The 20,144-nt window shown below is 39.9% G+C and overlaps 1 pseudogene; it reads left to right on the top strand.

The window, feature by feature from the left end:
• Positions 1-20,144, top strand: part of LOC145029479 (uncharacterized) — an 89,020-nt pseudogene that overhangs the window by 55,077 nt on the left and 13,799 nt on the right.

Here is a 20,144-nt window from a genome sequence, read left to right as displayed (position 1 = left end):
TCGTGGGAGCGACTAAGTAAGGAGTCATTTGACTCCACAGTCGAGTTGGAACTCAGTGTTTCAGTCAGTTCAGTGCATCAGGTAGTTCAGTGTTTCGGGCAGTTCAGTGTTTCAGTCAGTTCAGTGTTGGGATAGTTTCAGAGTTTTGGACAGTATTAGTATTTGTGTTGGAATGCAAGTGCTGACAGTATAGTTGGTTGATTTGAAAATGGCAAGTCCCTCTCAGCAGGATCAGTTGAACCTTCTGCCAAGTATAAGTGATCTATAAGGATAGCTAGGCAAGTAGCTTTTCTTCCAGGATGGAAGGCTCGAGTTAGTAGTCAAATAAGAGATAAATAGGCTGGTTCTAGCAGCATCGATTCAGTATGGATGGCAGAATGGATAGAACAGTTATAGATAGTCGAAGTATCTTCCGGAGTCGCTGGGAGCGACTAGGAGATTGCGATGGAGTGTAGTGACCGGTGGGAGTCCGGTAACTCAGATATCGGCAGATTAGTTAGACCAGGGTAGTCTCAGTGCATCCGGTAGGCGGATGAGGGGCAACAGTTATCATGCGAGCATTGATCGACCTCCCTTTGAGATGCTTTATGGGAGGAAGTGTAGGACCCCGATTTGTTGGGGCGAGGTCGGTCAGCGAGTCATTGGGAGCACAGAGGTGGTGCTCAAGACGACCGAGTTGATCCAGCAGGTCCGTAACTGCAGACTGTGCAGAGTCAGCAGAAGAGTTACGCCGATAGGAGGCGTTCAGACTTGGAGTTTCGGGTGGGTGATATGTTCCTTTTGAAGGTCTCACCTTGGAAGGGTTTCATCAGGTTCTGGAAGAGGGGCAAGTTGGGTCCCAGGTTTATTGTTCCTTTTAGGGTTTTGGCCCGGGTGGGTCGGGTTGCTTATCGGTTGGATCTTCCTGAGGAGCTTAGTCAGATCCACAACACTTTCCATGTGTCTCAGTTGAGGAAGTGTTTGGTGGATGAGTCAGCAGTTGTTCCCCTAGAGGATATTCAGGTTGATAGCAGCCTGAAATATATTGAGAGGCCGGTCGCGGTTCTGGACCGGAAGACAAAGACCCTGAGGAACAAGGAGATTCAGTTAGTGAAGGTGCAGTGGCAGCACTGGAAGGGGTCTGAGTGGATGTGGGAGGCTGAGGAGGAGATGAGGGAGCACTACCCAGAGTTATTTGCAGATTCAGCCATAGCAGACTTCGAGGACGAAGTCTGAGACAAGTGGGGGAGAATTGTAATGACCCGTCTCCGGTATGATGATTCCATAGTATTTAATTAGAAGTTTGCAAGAGGGACTCGGCGAGTTCATGGCCTGACTCGCCGAGTAGGGTCAGGATTTCGAGCACGTGTTAGTCAGCGACTCGGCGAGTCCATATTCGGGACTCGGCGAGTCTGCCTGCCTGGAAGAAACCATAAATCCCCGGGTTGCTCACTATTTAAACCACCTTATAGCCCCAATCTCACCTCCTTCACCCTCAGAGAGCTGTGAGAAAACCCTAATCCATCCTTGAGTGATTTAAGTGTTCTTGTGTGAAATTTTGAAGGCTTGAAGAAGAAGAAGAAGAAAGGAGCAAGGGGAAGAGGTGTAGAGCAAAGATCCAAGGGGAAATCAGAGTCCATTGAGGTATTCTTCGGATTTCCTTCCGTTTTATGCTTTAAACCTCCATTAGAACTCTTCTAGAACTAGTTTGATGCCTTTCTCAAGCCTTATGATTGTATGGATGCCCTAATAGATCGAGATATCCTTAGATCTGTTCATTTAGGAGTTGTAGAGCCCGGATCTATTGCCTTTTTGAAGATACTTTGCATGAAAACCCTAGATCTAGCCTTTATTATGCTTTTTGAGCCATTTTAGCTTCATGGATGCATATGGGCACGTAAAGATAGAATCTTTACGTGCTAATCGAGTTAAGGGAGCCCAGATCTATAAGTTTTATACACTGGATTCAAGCAGAATCGAGTTCAGAGTTGCTGCATGCAAGCAACTCGGCGAGTCAGAAGAACGACTCGGCGAGTCGAGTCGCGAGTCCCCGATTTTCCCTTTTTGAGTGATGTCGAGTGGGGACCAGTGAGTAGTAGAGTAAACTCAACGAGTCGGAGGTCAGACTCAGTAATGGAGGGACTCGGCGAGTTGTTCATACAACTCAGCGAGTCCAAGGCAATCTTCTTAGCTCGAAGAACAACTCGTCGAGTTGTTGATACGACTCGGCGAGTCGGATGCAGATTGCCTGAGTTTTAGATTCGAAAGGGAACTCGTCGAGTTGATGCCATACTCGACGAGTAGCAGCGAGTAGGGTTGAGAAATGAGAATAGGGGCTCGGCGAGTTGGCGGCCCAACTCGGCGAGTCAGGTCAACTGTAGGTTAACTTTGACCAGGAGAGTTGACTTTGACCAAGGGTAAAAGAGTCATTTTACCCCAGTGCAGTGATTAGCATTGATTGAGTGTGTTTATGGATTTGTAGCCGGGGAAATACCGGACCAGCAGCAGTTAGCTTCCAGAGCCATACAAATAGCAGCCAATTCAGGAGGTGAGTTTCCTTCCAGTAGGAACGGGTATACGGCCACAATGCCGGACCGTTTAGTTAGTAGCAGTTCCGGACTTCAGTCCGAAGCAGTAGTTGAGTATGCTTGATGTCTACGTGATTCAAGCACGTTGTGTGTTATATGTTCCGGACTACGGTCCGATGCAGTATGCAGTATATGTGTTTATGTTAGTTGATATGTGTTATGCTATGCTATGATCAGTAGTTCCGGACTTCGGTTCGATGCAGTCAGTTCCGGTCTTCGGTCCGATGCAGCTAGTTCCGGACTTCGGTCCGATGCAGTTAGTTCCGGACTTCGGTCTGATGCAATCAGTTCCGGACTTCAGTCCGATGCAGTTAGTCCGGACTTCGGTCCGATGCAGTCAGTTCCGGACTTCGGTCCGATGCAGTTAGTTCCGGACTTCGGTCCGATGCAGCTAGTTCCGGACTTCGGTCCGAAGCAGTGGGCGAGGCCCAGTATGCGCTTTATATGTATTGTATGGTATGTGGTAGTTTGGGGGAGCTCACTAAGCTTCGTGCTTACAGTTTCAGTTTTGGTTTCAGGTGCTTCCGCAAGCAAAGGGAAGAGCTTGGGATGATGGCATCGCACACACCACAACTTCAGTTTTTATCCTGGGAGTTGATTCAGTTTTCTTGATATGTTTTGATACAGTTGTGATACAGTTTTCCTCACAGTATTTTACTATGGTTTGATATACATAGTGTGTGGTTTTATTATATGATACTCAGATTTATGATTTTTGGTTATATTGAAAATGAAATTTTTGGGTCGTATTTTTGGGTCGTTTCAGTATGAAGGTTAAGTATAAGTTTTCCAAAGAATTATACTCTAAGTATAAGAATTTAGTAGGTATATTACTTGTATATTAAGTAGACCACTATACCTATCCTACTTACTCGTATAGAATTGAAATAAGATTTATACGTAGCAACTTAGTTTGTATGGAAGTACAAACATTTATACTTATACTCTAGGTTCAAGGATTGTTTAGGTATAACACTTATTCGGTAAGTAAACCATTATACCTAGGATATATATACTAAAGGTTTGAGAGTCAAAATGATACTTTCAAAACTATACTTTGAACTTGGAAAATGTATTATTTTTATATGGAGTCAAAACCTATGGACTCACCAACTTTATGTTGACGTATTTTAAATTGCATGTGTTTTCAGGAAGTTGATAACTATGATACGAGAAATGACGTTACACCGCCCGGTGTTTCCGCCGACGGCAAGGGTGTGACAGATTGGTATCAGAGCTATTAACTATAGTGAATTAGTACTTTCTTAGGAAAGCACGACTATATTTTAGGGCTTACTCTGTTAGGTTTAGGTATATACCTTAGCCTACAAATATAAAGTAGTAATAATTATAATACTAAAGGACTACTTACGGGAGTGGTGACAAGATAGACATGTCAATTTGGGTTGCTAGATTTCAGAACGGCTATATGCTAAAATGATCCTGCCCTTTCGACTGTCCTGACTGGCCGGTGCCTTATCAACTAGACCTGAAGTAACAAACAATAATTAATAGAGCATGAATACAACAAATAATAAATATAGAGTCATATATGAAGACTCAGACCCGAGATGAGAATACACCTAAATACCCGAAATGTTTTTGATCTCAAGGATTTAGATCAGATATTCCAACTAAAGTTTATATGTGCATAGATCTTATCACAAATAGGTGTAGGGGTACAACTATATTTTCTTATGATCAGATCATATGAACAATTTAAATTCGGAGTAATATTTGATAGACTAAACACTTTGTGATCTAAAATGTATAGGAACTAATCAAAATGCCTAGAAGAAGTAGTGCTCGTCTAAACCTGAACCAACGACCAGAACCAGAACAACAACAACCGCAACCACCACCACCAGAAACAAACCCTCCAATAAGTTCAGTAGAACTTGAAGAAATTATAGCTCATAGAATTGATGTAGCTCTTGCTAATGTCACAAGAGGAGGAGTTAGAAACGAAGGCAATGTAAGGACCGCCAAAATGTGTACCTACAAGGATTTTATGAATTGCAAACCTAAGAGCTCCCATGGAACGGAAGGGGACGTTAGCTTGACCTGGTGGATTGAAAAGACAGAATCAATATTTTAGATCAACTTTTATCCTGACAAATGTAAGGTACAATTTGCAACGTGTAACTTTGATGATGCAGCATTTACGTGGTGGAACAGCCATGTGAATACAATGGGTATTGATGTCGCCAATTCCATGCAACGGGAAGAGTATAAAAGGATGCTAGTAAAGGTGTATTGTCCCAGGGAGGAAATACATAAGTTAGAACAAGAGTTGTGGACCCTAACCATGAAGGGTTCAGAGATAAATGCTTATACCACTAGATTCAATGATCTTGCGGTGATGTGTCCAGCACTAGTAACCCGTGAATACAAGATCGAGCGATATATCTGAGGTCTAGCATTGCAAATCAAAGGTATGGTAATCACATCGAAGCCTAAAACATATGACAGTGCAAAGCGTATAGCTTATCAGCCAACCGGCACAGAAATCCAACTGGGATTTATAGCTGAGTCTCCCGAATCTGGAATGAACAAGCGCAAATTTAATGGGAAGAATTGCATACAATCATCTGAGGAAATACAAGATGTGGCAACTAATTATGCAACCACAACAACAATACCCATGCAACCAAGGAAGTATGCTGGAAAACTCCCATGGTGCACTTAGTGTAATTGTCATCACCTAGGTAATTGTTCATGGTGCAGTCAATGTAACCATCAGCATGCAGGTGACTGTTATATTCGCATGAAGTGCAAAAAGAAGGGACACACTGCCAGTTACTGCAGGACTACAACACCTATAATAGAAAATCAAGGAACAAACACTGGAAAAGGCTAGGATGAAGGAAGAGTGTGTTTTGAGTGTGGTGAAACTGGACATATCAAGAAGGAATGTCCAAAGTTAAGGAGTCAAGGAAGTTAGGTCGTGGTATGTCAATTGTAATAGGAAGCACGAAAGCTATCTAGTACCCTTCGGTGATATCTAGTTAAAAATACATTTCGCGATGAAATTTTATCAACGAGGGGAGAATGTAACACCAGTCAAAATAGGTCAATAACAATCACATGTGATTATACCAATCATGTAATGTGATTTTGTTAAACTAGTAATGTAGTAAAGTCAGTATGTATTTAATGATAATTCTAGTATAAACATGAACTTTCATACATACTTTATGGTATAAATCAAAGTATATGTCCATACGATTCCAAAATATAGAGAACATCTAAATCTGACTTTGCATGAAGAAGTTATGATAAACTAAACACTATAAAATCTCTATAACATAATGAATTTAAAATAGGCTTAGAATTAGCTATTGGAGTCTAAAAGAGAGCTGTAGTGCTCATAAATACCTACGCGTGGATATAAAGAACATCAAAAACGTAGTTCGTATGCAAAAGTTATGGCATTCTGAAAATGCAGCTGTCAGAACCCTAATTTGACTCACGACATGAGCATCAAAAATTCACGACGTGAGGAGTCAACAGACACTAATCGGAGCTAGTAAACACGCGTTAAGGCTATGGGATGACTCATGGAAGTACACGACGTGAACCTATCATGTTCATGATGTGAATGGCCCCAGAACACCTTATAAATAGCGACCAAAGCTCATTCAATCCTCACACCTTCTCCTTTCATTCTCTCTCGTTTCCAAAGGCCGTTTTCCCTTCTCGAGCCTAACAACGATGAGCCTCTGACCCTTTAGATTCTATAATCATGCTAATAAGGTGAGTTTCACGGCCCCACTTTCTAATATTTTTGGGGGAAAACGCATGGTAAATATTGAATAAAACTTAATATTATGTTTATATGATAGTAAGTTCGTATCAATATATATATAGTTGTATTAATGGTGATATAGTTGTTTTGCTGCATATATACCTAAAGTATATATGATATTTTTAGCATGTTATTATACTAATGTAGACCTTGAGTTATTCTCAGGAGTTCTATGTATACTATGTGTGATATAACCTCGATGCTATACTTGAGAGTTATATATATTGATTTCTAAGTATGTTATTATTGTTGGTTTTATGTCAAGATAAAACCTGGTGTGTTATATGTTATTATTATTGGTTTTATGTCAAGATAAAACCTAGTTATACTTCAAGTTATAGCTGTTATACTGCCTAAATGTTATGAAATTAGGAGTAATGTTTAAAAGCATAGTCTAGTAACTTAGGGTTTTGGACACGAAAATGCTTTTGTTGTTAGAACTATAGAACATCATCAAAGTCTACCTGAGCTAATGTATTCATCATCTAAGATTGGGGATCTTAGTTAAAGTCCTCTGACCTATATTCGTTAATCCCGTGTGAGCGAGGAAGTCGTCTATAATTAGTATACAGGTTGACCACCCCACTTGTGATTGTTAGCTACAGTCAACCAAAACCGAGTGATGAACTTTCCTTTTTTTGTTTATTGTTCCGGCATCAATGAAACGTGCGGAAACTACTGCAAGGTGTGATCCTTGTGCTACCGCAAGGTGTAATCCTTGTACTAACGCAAGGTGTAATCCTTCTACTACCGCAAGGTGTACCGTAAGGTTCAATCATTGTACTACCGCAAGGTGTAATCCTTGTACTACTGTAAGGTGTGATCCTTGTACTACCACAAGGTGTAATCCTTGTACTACCTCAAGGTGTAATCCTTGTACTACCGCAAGGTGTAATCCTTGTACTACCTCAAAGTGTAATCCTTGTACTACCGCCATGTGTGATCCTTGTAATAATCACCAGACGTATAAAACTAATTCATACATTCGCAGCTACAGACTCATGGTAGCATAACTTTAGAAGCATTATACTTTGTTGATAAAAATGTATGAAGGTTAAGTATAAGTTTTCCAAAGACTTATACTCTAATTATAAGAATCTAGTTGGTATATTACTTGTATATTAAGTAGACCAATATACATATCCTACTTACTCGTATAGAATTGAAATAAGATTTATACGTAGCAACTTAGTTAGTATGGAATTACAAACACTTATACTTATACTCTAGGTTCAAGGATTGTTTAGGTATAACACTTATTCGGTAAGTAAACCATTATACCTAGGATATATATACTAAAGGTTTGAGGATCAAAATGATACTTTCAAAACTATACTTTTCGAACTTGGAAAATGTATTATTTTTATATGGACTCAAAACCTGTGGACTCACCAACTTGGAAACTGTACTATGATACGAGAAATGACATTACACCGCCCGGTGTTTCCGCCGATGGCCGAGGTGCGACATCGTATTTACCCTCCATTTTGTGTGTTAAGAAACTTGGAAGGAGAATTGTATGAAGAAAACTTGAAGTCTAAGGAACATGGAGCAAGGAGATCCTTGTGGATCTGATTTCTGCTTCATCTTAAAGGTAACAAGTCGTTACCTTGAATTCTCTTTTGCTAGATCTCTTCATGCATTGGCTTAGGGTCATTTCTAGTTTGTTGTGGAGTTATTTCTGGTTTTGGGTTGGATATGAAGTTGTAACTTTATATCTAGAGTCCTCTAGCCTATTATAGTCACAAAGTTCTAGTCTTTTGCAAGCTATGGCTTTCTCCTTACCCAAAACTTCTTCTTTAGCTTGGTTTTTGCCCTTAAGACCTTGCATGCACGTAAAATTTTCAACTTTACGTGGTAATTAGGCCCTAGGAGGGTAGATCTACAATTTGGAGCTTTGGTGTTGCTTAAAAGCATCTGAATAAGAAAAAGATTGAAGGAATTTGATGAGTTGCATAGTCAACTCGGCGAGTGGGGTGATGGTTTCCCGCTTTCTGGATTTTGCATGGACTCCACGAGTTAGTGAGTAACTTGACGAGTTGGTTAGGGTTCTCTCGACATTTCGGACACTACATGGAGTCGAAGAATTGGATGAAAACTTGGCGAGTCAAATGGGGTTTTTACGATTCCTTAAGTTTTGATGGAACTCTAAGGTTTTGTAAGCTGCACTCGATGAGTTGGGTTAACATGGACTGTTGACCTTGACCGTTGACTCTAAATTTGACCAAGGTTTGACCAGTTTGATTAGTGAGGGTATTATGGTAAATTAGGTCTCTATAGGATTGGTCCTATAATGGTTGTTGGTGGTTGAGTTTGGAGACGGATTTTGTGGGTTTGATATTACCGTCCAAAGCTACTTGTGAGGTGAGTTCTCCTTACTATACCCTAGGGTCTAAGGCACCAAGGCTGACCCTTTGGATTGTTATCCTGCTTATCTTATTATTATGTACTGTTATGATCTGTTAGACTGGATCCTGGTGGATAGGCTGATGCTATGCTTAGGGATATGCTAGATTTGCTTGACTGTCTGTAGATTGTTATGTGATTACCTATTATATGTGTACATGTCTGATTGGTAGTTGAGGGTATTCCATCCCTATGATGATTGGCCCCATAGTATGTTGGCATTTAAACCCGATGGTTGATTGGACCCTGTGACATCCCCAATTTCACGGCCAGAAAAGACCGATTTGTTTATGATTTGTTTTATAAATCAAAGTGATCGTTTAAAGAAAACGGTTGCGGAATTTGTTCCTAAAATAAAATATGATAACCTTTTATCAAAACATTTCTCAAAGAGAATGTATTTCCATTAAATAATAAAACCTCGGGATGTCATGTTCCGATACAGACCAAAAGCATAAACAATATAAGATGGACCTTACAATAGTTATTCAACTACTGATCTATAATCCAAAACCTCTCGTCAAGTCCACCATCTTATACTCTTGTGTCATTACCTATAATGCAAATAAAACTGAGTGGGTCAGGCTTGGGAGCCTGGTGAGCATATAGGGTTTTCAACCCACAATAATATAATTATTATATTCAACCATCAAACAATCAACCCAATTACCCATCCCCATTATCTCCTTTATTTCTTAGGATTTTACCCTAAGAATTCAACTACCCGTCATTCATCCATTCCTAGGATTGACCTAAGGAATTAGCACAAAAATCATTTGCTACATAAGGCGCATCTACCAACATCATCCTTTAAGCGCCTCTGCCAGGATTACGTCATACACTATGAGGCGCGACTGCCAGGTTTATGACATTTTCTTTTAGGCGCATCTGCCGACATTATCTTATAGGCGCATCTGCCAAGATTACCCTATAAGCGCATCTGCTTTTATTATGACAAACTCTATTTGGCGCATCTGCCGACAATATCCTATAAGCGCATCTGCTTGCATTATGACATTCTCTAATTGGTGCATCTACCAATACTATGCTTAAGCGCATCTGGTAGCATTATGTCATTCGCTATTTGGCGCATCTGCCGACATTATCCTATAAGCGCATCTGCCAGGATTACGACATTCACTACTTGGTGCATCTACCGATATTATGCTTAAGCGCATCTTCTATCATTATGACATTCTCTATTTGTCGCATCTACCAATACTATGCTTAATCATCTTTCATACCTCATCATTTTATCACATACCAACTATCTCATCTACCCATGTTCTACCCAACATATTTGTAGATATAAAATACATATACAGTTTAACTCATTTAAAACTATATAAAACATCCATTCCACAGTCATCTCAAATAAACAACAATATATAAACACATAGCACGTATTTTATAACAAATACTCCATATTTATGTGTTAGAAGAAAGTAACCACACACTCACCCAAACATATACTTAATACATTCAAACGATACTTGTATTATACCCATGTTTATGAAAGGGACTATACACATGATACCTTATCGAACGAACACGTAATTCAAAAATATATAATCCGTACTCCCGGATCTAAAACTAACCTCCTGATCTGAACCCTACTCTCGGATCCAAAACTAATCTCTTGATCTGATCCATACTCTCGGATCTAGAACTAGTTTATCTCTTTATTCTTTTTTCTCATGGTCCAACCCACCTTTTATCACCTACCAACAACCTCATCTACTCATGTTCTACCCAACATATCTTTAGATACAAAATACGTATATAATTTAACTCATTAAAACTTATATAATTCACCCGTTCCACAATCATCTCAAATAAACAACAAAATATTATACACATAGCACGTATTTTATAGCAAATACTTAATATTTATGTGTTAGAAGAAAATAACTACGCACTCACTTGATCAGAAGATGATCGGACAGCACTACGACTTGCAGAAGTAGTAATCCTCAGCAGATCTGGAAGATCTCTTCAAAAATCGAACTTCTCGCGGGCAGAGCTTCTGCTCGGGAACCGCACTTCTCGGGATCTTCGGGATCTCGGGACATGCCTCGGGGCTATAGAATAATACCGGGGCTTCGCGGTATTTCTGGCATGCAAATCGATGCAAAACGGGAGAGAGAAGAGAGAAAATAGCAACCCTAAACTGCTGGCCCTTCAAATCTATTTATAGGGAAAATTTGGCCCTTGCCACGTCGTGGCAACCTTGTTCCACGTCGTGGGCTTGGTAGTCACTGCATGCGTCATCCCAAGTTGCATCTGGTGGCCTCCCGGAGGTGTCAGGACACTTGCCACGTCGTGGCAACCTTGTTCCACATCGTGGGCTCTGACAGTTTTGGGGTTTCGCGCCCCGAACTTCAGAAATTCATAACTTTCGCATACGAACCCCGTTTTCGATGTTCTTTATATCGCTGCGAAGGTGAGATTATGATCTACAACTCTCGTTTAGACTCCATTGGCTAATTTTGGATTTATTTTTAATATATTATAAGTATATTACTTATATAGTATTTTTAGTAGGCCGGGACAGGAAAACTTCGTTCGAAATTCATAACTCCTTCATCTGAACTCCGTTTTCGTCTGTCTTTTTATCGTTGGACTACTATCGAAGAAATCTTCGACTCTCATTTAGATTACTAAGGATAGATATCTATCTACCTTAAATTCACTATTTACGTCGCTCTGGGTCGCGCTAGGTCGTGTCGGTTCTGTCGCGAAACTTCGACAGGTCATAACTTCTTCGTTATAACTCGGATTTTGGCGTTCTTTATATGCACGGAAACCTTGTGACATATACTACAACTTGGTTAAGATTAATCCTTCTAAATAATCTTCCATCAAAAAGTCATTTTGATGCTTATCGTCTCTAAATTGACTAGCCCTGATCTACGGGCGTTACAATTATCTCCCCCTCAGGATGATTACGTCCCGGAATCATCAACGAAATAGGACTTGCATAATGATTCCACACGTTATATATTCATCCTAGGTAATAACCATAACTTCTATGTTTCCTCGAAAGAGTATTTAACTCTATGGCTTTCTTGACCGCAGAACATGCCAAATCTTGCATCTGCTTATCGTACTATGTTGTACTTTCAATCGTAACCTTCAAGTTACCAAATAAGTCCTCATTGTGGACTCCTTCTTCTCAGGATAAATACTTTCCTTTATCTATTGTAACAAACCGATGGGTTGTGCTCTACTGACCTCTCATCGAATGATGCAATGCTTAGACTCAGGTCTCTTAGAGTTAAATTCCAAAATGGAATATACCTTCCTTCATATTCTAATGCAATATAATCACATTTCAGCATGTAGCATTTCTACCTACAAACTTCTTTTAACAACGAGCGCGACACTATCAATCGCATTAACTTCAACCTTCTGACTTAAGTCAGATGTTACATCTAACTTGGTCCTCTAGACCACGTAACATACACCTCGTAGTCGAACTCAAATTTAAACATGAACACTAGGGTCGGAACAAGAACCATCTTACTAGTTATCACCGAAACAATGGTAATGACATACCAAAATAAAATGGAATCAATCACTAGCTTCTTGGTAACCTTGTGACTTTCCCTGATCCAAGTGCGAGTCCTGTGCTTCCGGTAGTATATGCATCTACTACCTTTCACACCTACTCATAGTCGTCCCAAGTATCGTCTCGTAGTCGACCAAGTCACCATACAAGAAAATCAGACAATCATTCAACACATATGAATGTGTCCAAGTAATCATAAACAATTTCCCTAGACTCTACTAGGACTTCTTCATTGCTCAATCTTCAATCATCAACTCTAATTCAACTCGATTGGTGATGGAAATACCAGACAATGAGACAACTTCAAGAATTTCATCAATCGTTCCATCATCCTGCCAATCAAATGTGTACTTCAGACATACCGTACTCCTCTAAACATTCTGTTATTTTATCAGACATAAAATAAAGGCATGACACCACTCTTACGATATCTTCCGATAGGTGTCATTCACTATCATAATCCCTTTTCATTTCCTTCATTTACTCAAATCTCTACAAGTCTTCACCATGACCTCTTGTACATCCAAGCAGACATTTGGTGTACCAAGCGAGAATTATTAAGATAAGAAAGTTTTTAATTATGATAAACGTATAAATCTCCTTATCACCCCGAAACGTTTACATGCTAGTTCTAATTTCGTAGTCGTACGCTTAGAATCCTAAACACATAAGGTTTCCAGATCCGGTCGGCAACAGACCATAGATCCGAACAAATAATAGCATCAATTTAGCTATCACACAAAACAATTAGCACATAAAAGCATTTTAGGCATCATTCCTAAAATAAACTAGTGCTTGTGTCAATTTAGTGTACTACCTAACATATTTTAGACACACTCCTCACAATCATTACTTATCATTCTAAGTTTAAGTCTAGAAATTTCCTACAAATTCCTAGTTCGCTTAAACTAATGCTCTGATACCAACTGTGACATCCCCAATTTCACGGCCAGAAAAGACCGATTTGTTTATGCTTTGTTTTATAAATCAGAGTGATCGTTTAAAGAAAACGGTTGCGGAATTTGTTCCCAAAATAAAATATGATAACCTTTTATCAAAACATTTCTCAAAGAGAATGTATTTCCATTAAATAATAAAACCTCGGGATGTCATGTTCCGATACAGACCAAAAGCATAAACAATATAAAATAGACCTTACAATAGTTATTCAACTACTGATCTATAATCCAAAACCTCTCGTCAAGTCCACCAACTTATACTCTGGTGTCATTACTTGTAATGCAAAGAAAACTGAGTGGGTCAGGCTTGGGAGCCTGGTGAGCATATAGGGTTTTCAACCCACAATAATATAATTATTATATTCAACCATCAAACAATCAACCCAATTACCCATCCCCATTATCTCCTTTATTTCTTAGGATTTTACCCTAAGAATTCAACTACCTGTCATTCATCCATTCCTAGGATTGACCTAAGGAATTAGCACAAAAATCATTTGCTACATAAGGCGCATCTACCAACATCATCCTTTAAGCGCCTCTGCCAAGATTACGTCATACACTATGAGGCGCGACTGCCAGGTTTATGACATTTTCTTTTAGGCGCATCTGCCGACATTATCTTATAGGCGCATCTGCCAAGATTACCCTATAAGCGCATCTGCTTTTATTATGACAATCTCTATTTGGCGCATCTGCCGACAATATCCTATAAGCACATCTGCCAGGATTACCCTATAAGCGCATCTGCTTTTATTATGACAAACTCTATTTGGCGCATCTGCCGACAATATCCTATAAGCGCATCTGCTTGCATTATGACATTCTCTAATTGGTGCATCTACCAATACTATGCTTAAGCGCATCTGGTAGCATTATGTCATTCGCTATTTGGCGCATCTGCCGACATTATCCTATAAGCGCATCTGCCAGGATTACGACATTCACTACTTGGTGCATCTACCGATATTATGCTTAAGCGCATCTGCTAGCATTATGACATTCTCTATTTGGCGCATCTACCAATACTATGCTTAATCATCTTTCATACCTCATCATTTTATCACATACCAACTATCTCATCTACCCATGTTCTAACCAACATATTTGTAGATATAAAATACATATACAGTTTAACTCATTTAAAACTATATAAAACATCCATTCCACACTCATCTCAAATAAACAACAATATATAAACACATAGCACGTATTTTATAACAAATACTCCATATTTATGTGTTAGAAGAAAGTAACCACACACTCACCCAAACATATACTTAATACATTCAAACGATACTTGTATTATACCCGTGTTTATGAAAGGGACTATACACATGATACCTTATCGAACGAACACGTAATTCAAAAATATATAATCCGTACTCCCGGATCTAAAACTAACCTCCTGATCTGATCCCTACTCTTGGATCCAAAACTAATCTCTTGATCTGATCCATACTCACGGATCTAAAACTAATCTCTTGATCTGATCCATACTCTCGGATCTAAAACAAGTTTATCTCTTTATTCTTTTATCTCATGGTCCAACCCACCTTTTATCACCTACCAACAACCTCATCTACTCATGTGCTACCCAACATATCTTTAGATACAAAATACGTATATAATTTAACTCATTAAAACTTATATAATTCACCCGTTCCACAATCATCTCAAATAAACAACAAAATATTATACACATAGCATGTATTTTATAGCAAATACTTAATATTTATGTGTTAGTAGAAAATAACTACACACTCACTTGAGCAGAAGATGATCGGACAGCACTACGACTTGCAGAAGTAGTAATCCTCAGCAGATCTGGAAGATCTCTTCAAAAATCGAACTTCTCGCGGGCAGAGCTTCCGCTCGGGAACCGCACTTCTCGGGATCTTCGGGATCTCGGGACATGCCTCGGGGCTAGAGAAGAATACCGGGGCTTCGGGGTATTTCTGGCACGCAAATCGATGCAAAACGGGAGAAAGAAGAGAGAAAATAGCAACCCTAAATGGCTGGCCCTTCAAATCTATTTATAGGGAAAATTTGGCCCTTGCCACATCGTGGCAACCTTTTTCCACATCGTGGGCTTGGTCGTCACTGCATGCGTCATCCCAAGTTGCATCTGGGGGCCTCCCGGAGGTGTCAGGACACTTGCCACATCGTGGGCTCTGACAGTTTTGGGGTTTCGCGCCCCGAACTTCAGAAATTCATAACTTTCGCATACGAACTCCGTTTTCGACGTTCTTTATATCGCCGCGAAGGTAAGATTATGCTTTACAACTCTCGTTTAGACTCCATTGGCTAATTTTGAATTGATTTTTAATATATTATAAGTTTATTACTTATATAGTATTTTTAGTAGGCCGGGACAGGAAAACTTCGTTCGAAATTCATAACTCTTTCATCTGAACTCTGTTTTCGTCTGTCTTTTTATCGTTGGACTACTATCGAATAAATCTTCGACTCTCGTTTAGATTACTAAGGATAGATATCTATCTACCTTAAATTCACTATTTACGTCGCGCTGGGTCACGCTAGGTCGTGTCGGTTTTGTCGTGAAACTTCGACAGGTCATAACTTCTTCGTTATAACTCGTATTTTGGCGTTGTTTATATGCACGGAAACCTTGTGACATATACTAAAACTTGGTTAAGATTAATCCTTCTAAATAATCTTCCATCAAAAAGTCATTTTGATGCTTATCATCTCTAAATCGACTAGCCCTGATCTACGGGCGTTACAGACCCATAGTATGTTTTCATTCCAACCCGATGGTTGAGGGCCTGGGGTGTTACAACCCGATGGTTGATTGGACCCATAGTATGTTGGCATTCCAACCCGATGGTTGAGGTCCTTGGGTATTCCAACCCCATGGTTGAATAGACCCATAGTATGTTGGCATTCCAACCCGACGATTGAGGGCCTGGGGTATTCCAACCCGATGGTTGATTGGACCCATATTATGTTGGAATTCTAACCAGATGGTTGAGAGCCTGTGGTATTCTAACCTAATGATTGATTGGACCCATAGTATGTTGTTCATGATTATATGTGCTTTGTTGTATGTATGGGTATTTTGGGGGCAACTCACTAAGCCTTTGAGCTTACATTTATCGATTATTGTTTCAGGTACTTCTGACGATCACGGGAAGGCGAAGGTGTGACGTACACTTCCTCATATGTTGATTTGGATTTCTGGGATACTCTAACATGAAAATATTTTGAAAACATATTTGTAATAATTATTGTTTTTTTTTAATGTTCGAAAAAGTTTTAAATTGTCATGATTTTTATGGATGTTATAGAACAGGCAAGAGATCCTAGACCAAGAGTTCTCAGGCTATCCTACATGACCACAGATAGTCCCTAAGGGCACTCCATAGATGATAACCAACAAGAACAAATAACATACAGTTCTACGGATTATTACCGCAAAGCAACATACTCAATACCACGAGACAAATTTAACAGATCACTCCATCATAACAACATACTCGATACCAGAACATAGATCTAACCAATCACTACAACATAGCAATATACTCAAAACTAGAACAAAAATCTACCATACGACAACATCATAAAAACATAATCAATACTAGAACACAGATCTAACAGTTCACTACAACATAGCAGTACACTCAATACCATAACACAGATCTAATAGATCCCTATAACCTAGTAGGATACTCAATAACAAAACACAGATCTAACAGATCACTACAACATAGAAACCTATTAAATATCACCAATCCAAGGAATGCATGGTCGTATATACTCAGAGGTGTGATAGTCACTCGGATAGATGATCCAACTCTAGAACCACAACCAAAAAAGGAACATGTGAGAGAGCTTGGATCAAGATTCCTCAGTCTATCCGACATGACTACATATAGTCCCTAAGGTATCCCTTGACTAACAAATATCCAAAACTAGTGCGCTGATAGTGATGCCTTAGACTCACAGGTATAGTGAGGCAAAACTCACCTCGATATGTACGTAGGTAACCATAGTATTAACGAAGAAATCTACTAGCTTCAACTTACTTCCAATTAACTATAGAAAGATACTGGAGTCAATACCCAATCATAGGTCATAGTCACTTGCAACAATGACTACCTCACATGAAATCGCGATTAGGGTTCAACATAAAATGACGATTAGGGTTAAGAAAGAACACTTAACCTATTAAGGACTTAATCACCTACGAGTAAGACTGATTAAGGTTTGACATAGTTATTTCGGGGTGAAATAATAATCGAAGCGGCAGCTTAAATACGCGCACGATCATTGCCCAAAATAGAGCTCCTCGATTCTAGGGTTTTCCAAATAAAATCATAACTAGGGTTAATGTTCCCCACCTAACCCCTTAAGGATTTACTTCATTAAGTATAATATTGCATTAAGTTTATTGTTAAGCATTATTAAGTATTATTTAAAGTTTAATAAACAGTTTTAACGCGTGTCCTGATAAAACTCCAAAACTAGGGTTTTTCTTGACATTAGGGTTTTCTAAACCCTAATTAGGGTTTCCAACCTCAAAATCGTGCCACTCAGATTATATTTAAATGCTTAAGTCTTTAAATGTTCAATAAATTGGGCATCACCCGCCGCCACCTCAGGTAGTGGTGGTCGGCGGTGGTCCATGGCGCCAACCACCGACATATAGCGTCGATGACAGTTTCGAGTGATAAATCCAACAATCCTAGACACATAAAAACTCCTACATCATTCATACACGCACCGACACAAAATAGAATACCAAAATGCCCAATACAACCGCCAAAAAGGGTGGCAGACGTGAAACATCCCAAAAATACGACCCAAAAATTTTTGTTTTAACATTAGCTGACAACATAATCTTAAATATCATATTATCAAACCATGTCTCGTGTATCCCAAAAAGTCATAACAATGTATCAAATCAAAGCTGATATCAAAATATGTGGAAATATCAGAGTTTAACTCCCAGGGTAAAACTGTGGTGTGTGTTATGCCATCATCCCGAGCCCTTCACCTTGCTAGCTAAAGTACCTAAAACCAAATTGAAACTATAAGTACGAAGCTTAGTGAGCTCCCCCAAACTACCACATACCATACATCAACATAATAAGCACATACTTGGCCTTGCCCACTGCATCGGACCTGAGTCCGGAACTAACTAGGGCCTCGCCTCTGCATCGGACTGAAGTCTGGAACTGCATCGGACCGAAGTCCGGAACTAACCCGGGGCCTTGCCCCCTGCATTGGACCTAGTTCGAAACTGCCTCGGACCGAAGTCCGGAACTAACCAGGGCCTTTCCCTCTGCATCAGACCGAAGTCCGGAACTGACTATACATAGCATAGCATAAGCAAAACATATATCATGAACACATATACTGCATACTACATCGGACCGTAGCCCAGAACACATAACACATAATCCTGCTTGAGTCACGAAGACATCAAGCATACTAACTACTGCATCGGACCAAAGTCCAGAAACTAATGCTAACTAAACGGGCCGGCATTGTGGCCTTAGACCCGTTCCTACTGGAAGGAAATTCACCTTGTACGACTGACTGCTAAAATGCTGATCGAGAACTGTCTGACTGTTGCTGCGGTAGCTCACCAGCTACAATTCCCATAAAAACACTTAATCAAACACTAATAACTAATCTTAGGGTAGAATGATTGTTTTACCCTCTAGTCAAGGTCAACGTCCTCGTCAAAGTCAACTTCCAGTTGACCTGACTCACCGAGTTGGTCTGCCAACACGTCGAATCCCTATCCTTCCTTCTATTCCCCCACCCGACACTACTCGTCGAGTTTGGTAAAGACTCAACGAGTTCTCCTTCTACATTAATGTCGAGTCGACCTTCAATTGACTCGCCAAGTTGTATGAGAAACTGGTCGAGTTCCCCTTCAACATAAGAAGACACCTAGTCTATGACTCGCCGAGTCGTATGAACAACTTGTCGATTCCGTCTGCTTCCAGATCCAAGTCTTAACTCACTGAGTCCCTAATTTACTCACTACACAGACTCGCTACTACTGAACCGGGAATCTAATACTCGTGACCCGAATCGCTGAGTCCTTTGCATGTAGATTCCATACAGTTGATTCTAATCAACTTTAGTGTATCCGATTCGTAGATCTAAGCGTTTGGGACTATCTGAACATGTAAAGTTGTTAACTTTATGTTTATCTAAGATGCAATGAAGCAATAACACTCAAACATTGCTATTACGGGGGGGATTATTAGACCAAAACAAAGCCTTGGTTGTCAAAAGGTGGTCTCCTTGGGCTTCTGGAGCTCAACAGAGGCTAGATCTGAGATGTGACTCGATCACAAGGCTTTATCATAAAGGATTTGGGGTTTGTGAGCGTAAAACTAACAATTTGGGGAAAAAATAGATCTATTAACACAATAATCATGATGGAAACTTCATTACCATAAGGGATAATCAAAGAGGAGTGTATTCTAGATCTACTGCTTCTTCCTTGAGCTCTTCCACCTTCTCCTTCTTCACCTTGCTCCAAAATGCACCAAAAGTTCCTTCACAAGGCAAAGATCACTCACACACACTTCAAGGAGGCTAGGGTTTCAGGAATAAGTCTCTGGGAAGTGAAGGAGGCTGGGTAGGGGCTATAATGACGTTTAAATTGGGTGAAAACCCTTGAAATTAGCGTTTCATCTAGATTGGCAGACTTGCCAAGTCCGAGAATATGGACTTGTCGAGTCGCCAACTTAAACCGTGTGCAAATCCCATCTCTACTCGACGAGTCGGGCTACTGACTTGTTGAGTACCCCCCCCCCCCGCCAAAGAATGAAAATCACTTTATT

This window comes from Lactuca saligna, chromosome 2 (assembly GCF_052625555.1).
Source record: "Lactuca saligna cultivar CGN05327 chromosome 2, ASM5262555v1, whole genome shotgun sequence".
NCBI lineage: Eukaryota > Viridiplantae > Streptophyta > Magnoliopsida > Asterales > Asteraceae > Lactuca > Lactuca saligna.
Note: the sequence above shows the minus strand (reverse complement) of the source record. Positions and strands in the feature narration are given on the sequence as shown.